The sequence below is a fragment of the Centruroides sculpturatus genome, unplaced genomic scaffold, assembly GCF_000671375.1.
Source record: "Centruroides sculpturatus isolate CEXI.00-Female unplaced genomic scaffold, Cexi_2.0 scaffold6, whole genome shotgun sequence".
NCBI classification, from domain to species: Eukaryota; Metazoa; Arthropoda; class Arachnida; order Scorpiones; family Buthidae; genus Centruroides; species Centruroides sculpturatus.
The window spans coordinates 1,313,930-1,320,298 of record NW_019384869.1 but is presented as its reverse complement, the minus strand read 5'-3'; the positions used below and the strand labels follow the sequence as shown (position 1 = coordinate 1,320,298).

General features: G+C 32.2%; 1 protein-coding gene across 2 annotated transcripts in view; it reads left to right on the top strand.

Annotated features, from left to right (window-relative positions):
- LOC111630821 (S phase cyclin A-associated protein in the endoplasmic reticulum-like) overlaps nucleotides 1-6,369 on the top strand; it is a 157,472-nt gene that overhangs the window by 74,466 nt on the left and 76,637 nt on the right. The window lies entirely within an intron of this gene.

Genomic DNA, 6,369 nt, shown 5'->3' with positions numbered 1-6,369 from the left:
TGGAGAATTGGATGCGGCTGTTGAAGCCAGCCTAGAAATATCTGCTTTAATAGCCAAGAATGGGAAACCTTTCACAGATGGCGATATGATAAAAAAAGTGTCTTATCATTGCAAGTGAGATGTGTCCTGAGAAGACAGTGTTTTCAAACAATCAGTCTTAACCACATGACGATACAACAAAGAATCTCGCAAATTGCATCAGACATCGCATTAATCACTTGGAGGTCCGGCCCCCAGTCAGTAAACTTAATCCTAATTTGGCCCTTCTTCAGAAAAGGTTGTGCATCCCTGATTAACACAATTTGTGTTAATTGTACAATTATCATTATTATTGTGAAGCAGCAATAAAATATTTACTACCATTTTGCACAACATACCTCTGCGAGAGCGGATTTTTGGCCGTGACAAACATGAATCGTCGCCGATTTTGACTCAAAGATGACTCGAGACTGAAACTGATCAAAAAGCAACCAGATTTTACAAAGTTGAGCAAAGAAAATCGTGCACATTTGTCACATTAAAATTAAATAACCTTATGTTATTTTCATTATTATTAGAATTGTATTTTAAAGGTAATAAATGTAAAAAAAAAACTTATTTTATTTATCACTAGCTGTCTACCCACAGCCCACATTATATCGAATTTTCTCGTGGGAGTAAGATATTTTCTCGCAGTAAAATGTAGCCTATGTTCATCTCTAACGTGTAAGCTATCTCTGTGCCATATTTTATTAAAACCTGTTTGGCAGCTTAGACATGAAAAGATGACAGACAGACAGACAGAATTACCTTCGAATTTATAATATTAGTATGGATTAATATGAATTTCTGCTATAAGGGGAACGCGAGTTTGAGCTCTTTCTTGAAGAGGTACGCAGGAAAAAGTAATTGGGAACCACTGTTATAGATGCCCGGTGCCCAACTTTCATCTATCTTGTCCTTGTCATTGCATAACAGCCCATATACCATGTTAGGCCTCTCATATACGATCTTTGTGTCTTTATGTGTAGCAATTTCTTTATAAATGCATCTTAGGTGCTGGTTGTATTGCACCACAGTGTGTGATTGGTTGCTGTTGTTATTATGTGTGTTATAAGGCTTTACCTGTGAGGTATGAGTGTGGTCAGCCTTTAGCAAGTTGGCGTATTTGCTCGATAAATTATGTATCATGCTTCTACTGTACCCGTGCTTTACCGCTATGTTTTCAATGCACCTTAATTCAGCCACAGTATCATCCCATCTAGTATGGCGGGTGTAAGCCCTTCTAGTTAGTGCTCGGAACGCAGAGATCTTGTAAGAAACTTCGCATGCGTCAAGGCAAATGTTGACATCCAGGAAATGCGCATTTGTGTCACTCTTCTACGATCGATTCAAGAGAGTTCTTGAAACTAGATCCAGTCATAAGAGATATCCCACAATCCCATGCGCGTGAGAAAATACAAGATGGTTGCAGAACACGTGTCAGGCTGTCGACAGCGAAATAAAAAAGATATTGTATTTCGAGAGACGGTGACATCTGTCTATTATTAGATATATCGCAAGGAAAAATATTGTATTTATTTCTAACCAAAACTTTCATTTTGTTTGTCAGTGTTTGTGACTTATCACATAGTTATGTCAGTTTTATCATCGTGTGTAATATCCTTGTTCTTCTCAAGTTGACTGCCTGTGCAAACAACACGACGTTTGACTGGCGACAGTCACAATCCAGATTGTAGATTTACTGAGATTAAAGTGAGTCGTGGATTGTGTGCGAACGTAGTATAAGACCGTTCATAGTTTCCAAAAAAACTGCTTGGAGCATGAGTTGGTTCCGGGGTGGTAGCCAGTTAGTTGTTAGACATGTGAAAGTCATGAAGCAACATTGCCGGGCTTAGCCAAAGACAAATAACCAACTCGTTAAAAGTTTTCATTTAATTTTTTCCAAGCATTAGTGTCATACCGTCCAATTGTCAATCCGTCCAAATTTATGTAGTTAAATTTAAATCATATATAGTCTTTTTTGCTCCCGGGGAATTTATTTATAATGTTAATGGTTAATGTATTGGTGATCAGGAGTCAGAATTGTGCAATAAAAAGACATTCAATAGTGCCAGTACCGCAATAGTTTTGATGCTCAAGTAATATATTTTTAAATTGCAGAGTGTATAAAATTTTTAATAAAATAATTATTTGTCGTTTTTAGAATGAAAAGACAAAGGGTTTTGGTGATTTTATAACCAAATTTAAAAAAGTAAATATTGGCAATGAAGAGCAACTACAAACAACAATATCTTGTGAAAACAGCAATAAAGAACAACCGGAAACGTCTAGTGAAGATAAACAGAAACCGACTTCAATTGAGAATAATAGTAGTAATCGTTTATTACACTGCTGGAATGCTTCACAACAGGAATATTTAAAAAAAAAAAAATACAAATGGCTTCATATTGCTAGCAATGAAAATGTTGGATGTCAATGGTGTTCACAAGTAAGATCATTAAATGTTGAAAGTGCTAAACATTTACACATTTCATTAGAATGGAAATCATGTTCTGTTAAACCTCGTGAACAAAAAAGGAAATTTTACAGGCATCAGTCAGAAAAAATTGAAACAGCATCATGAATCAGCATCACACAAGAAAGCTGGGGAAATAATCAAAACAGTTATTTCCAAAAACATCGATATGGCTAATGAAAAGTTTTTAAAAAGCACCATACACATTTTTAATACTGCCTATTTTATAATTAAGAGTAATAAACCATTTACTGATTTTCCAAATTTAATAATTTTACAAAATAAAAATAATTTAGATTTGGGAATTTCCTCGCACTCAAGTTTTATGATTCCACTTATCGTGAAGCATATCTCTACAGAAATAAGAAGAAATATTTTTGGAAAACATAACTGCAAGATCTAAAATTTCAATTATTATTGATGAAGCCTCAACTGTTTCACATAAAAGTGTGTTAATTGTTTATTTGAAATCTGAAGTGATGGATTTTGAGGACAGCATAACAATTTTTATTGATCTGATTGAATTAGAAGAAACAACAACAGAAAAAGTTTTTCGAACCACATTTTTCAAGAACTGTTATTAAAAACAGTTCTTGAAAAATGTGGTTTTGATGAACAATATTTAAAAGAAAATCTTATTGGATTTTGCTTAGATGGTGCTAGTGTAATTTTGTGAAAAAAGTCCGACGTGGCAACAAGAATTGAACAAAAATTTCCAGGTATTTGCATTTGGCACTGTCTGGCACATTGCATTCAGTTGACCCTAGATGATGTAATAAAAGATATCAAAAAAGTAAATCATTTTAAACATTTACTCGATAAACTTTATGTTTATTATCATACTTCAAATAAACATCAGAAAGAATTAAATGCCATCGCTAAAGAAATTGGAACAGAAGTACTTAAAATAGGGAGAATATTTGGACCTCGATGGGCAGCCTGCAGTGCTAGGATCGTCAAAGCAGTTTGGAAATCGTATCATGCCTTGTACAATCATTTTAATAATAATCATGAAGCAAGATTGGTTTCATATTTTAAAAATGAAAACTTTTTGAAAGATTTAGCTTTAATGAATGACATCTTAGAAGAAATTGCTTTACTTTCTACAGCCTTACAGGAAAGAAATGTATTACTTATTAAAGCTGACAGGTTAATAAGACTAACTATAACTCTACTTATAAATTTAAAAAACAATAAGGGCACACATGAAATAGAAGCAGAAAATATTGTTAGTACTAAAAAATACAATATTCTTCCATTTGAAGTTAGTAGGATAAAAACATCAATTGTATTTTCTAGAGAAAAATTATTTGATTCTTTAGTAAAACATGTGACAACTTGTTTATTGTTCAATGATAAAAATGAAAAGTATAATAATCTATTTTGAATTCTTTCAATGTATTAACTCATGAAACTTGGCCGGATGATGTTTGTGAAGCACCATGGATTGAATGTGAAGATAGATTAAAACAGTTAAATAAAATAATAAAATACATTGTTCCTGTAAATGATTTTCAAGATTTTGTGGATGACAGAGATATAAAACAGAAAACTATTCCAATTACTATTTCGAGAGCTAGAAGAATTTTAAATGTAATTGTTGTTAATTTGGCTGAAGCTGAAAGAGGGTTCAGTACGATGAATGATATTATGGATGTTAAAAGAAATTCTTTACTAATTGATACAACCAGCCATTTAATGACAATTAATTTAATGGGAAGAAGTTCGGAAGATTTTGACGCTACTCCTGGCTAAGACAAGGTCATCATCTTACTAGTGATAAATGTGTGAAAGAAAAGGTCCCCAATACAACCTGCAAAAACGAAAGTATGATATGGAAATTATTGGACTAGAATTATGACCCGAATAATGTTTGTTTTGGCTTCAATAATAATTATGGCTGTGTCTAATATTACAGTACTACCTCGACTTATGCTACCTCGACTTACACGAACCCAGAGTTACACGATTTTCAAATCTCGTCGATTCGTCTTTTTGTTTGAGCGCCACGCAACTCTTGATTACTCACTCCCCCCACACTATTGTTCAGCTTACATGTTCGGACGTGTCGTGCGGAATTGACACATAGCTACAATTTATTTTGTGTTATTTATTTCTGTGTTTGTTATATCTACGGAGCCTTCAGAGACTCTATGTGGTGATTTCTTCTAACCGTGAACGAATCAAAAGACGAGATAAGAGTAACGAGAACATTTATTAGCCTACATACATCTGACTTGGATTTTATACGAATTGCTAAATTATGTGAATTCAATTTACGCGGTTATCGCTTGGTCCCACCTATCGTGTAAGTTCAGAGTATCAGGGTATCACTGTATAATAATACCTAATGATAAAATAAATAATTTAAAAAAGTTTTTTTTTGTTTAACTGCCTTCTTTATGACTTTTTTGATTAAAAAAAAAGTCAATTTTTATAAGTTTATAAAATATTTTGAATGAAAAATATTAAAATGTGTACAAAATAAACCATTTTGAACACTATTTTTTATTATTTATAAAAAAAATAATTCTGGCATAAACAATGTTAAATTTTAACTGACTTAATTTTGCGAACGCATCTTTTTTATTTATATGAGTATCTTAAGGTCAGTTTTTGCAGTAATGTTGCTAATGCACCATTTAAGCAAATAAAAATTGTTAAGGAAAAATTTTCTGTTAGCGAACCCTTTGTTAAATATTTCAAATATCACCACTGAGTATATTATATATAATATTATAGCACATGCACATATTATGTAGCTTATGGCATCAAGATATTCGCAAGGGTAGGTTGGGAATTACCAATGCTCTTTTTTAATGGAATGTATATCATTTTAAGACGTCTTGCTGAAAATGTATGAGAAGTGTTCTTTTTCTGCAAAGTCTTAGTTTTAAGACTCATTGAGGATTTTATTTCCATTTAAATATTTTTATAGATTGTTCAAATGCTTAATATTAACCCATCTAATACATTTTAAATTGCATGTATCAGCCATTTTCCATCATCTTTTAAATTAATTATTTTGTATACATGCACATAATTCATAAAATTTGATAGAAGGAAATAATCTTGTTTGTTTCAAAAAATGTGCAGTTTAAGATCAGTAAAACAATAATTATTTTTTTTATTGTTTTATTTATAACTCGTCAGAGACTGTATTTCTTAACTAAAATACACTCAAACAAACCTTTACATATGCAGCCGTAATTTAATAGATAAATTCAAACGTTTTTGACCATATTCAATGGTCTTTATCAAGAAAAAACTGAAAAATCGAACTTCGAAGATATGCCAGGCTCAGATATGCTGAAGCCTGACATATCTGCAAAACAAGCCAAAAAGGTTTAGCTATCAACTTCCGGGATGCAAGCAAAGTATCGGCAGCATGGCGAACATGCATACTATAAGAGTCAAGAAAGTTAGCATAGCGGCAACTCTCTTAACTCTTGTTTCTATATGCACTCTATTGTATTTTAATGTATTTACGGGCATTATTTTAACACTTTATTGTATTTTAATGTATTTACTGGTATTATTTTAACTAATTATAGCCAATATGTAGAGATGGCGCTTATACGATAGAATATCTTTTTAAAAACGTTCCAAAAATAACGCTTGTATCGGTAACGCAAATTTTTAATTCGAAGTTCGATTTTTCAGTTTTTCTTGATAAAGGCCATTGAATATGGTCGAAAACGTTTGAATTTATCTATTAAATTACGGCTGCATATGTAAAGGTTTGTTTGAGTGTATTTAGTTAAGAAATGCAGTCTCTGACGAGTTAAATTTGCATATAATTATGTACACTCGTACATAAAGCGATATTTGGATAGGGGGAAAAAATCTATTTTCTGCAAATTTGTAGTAAC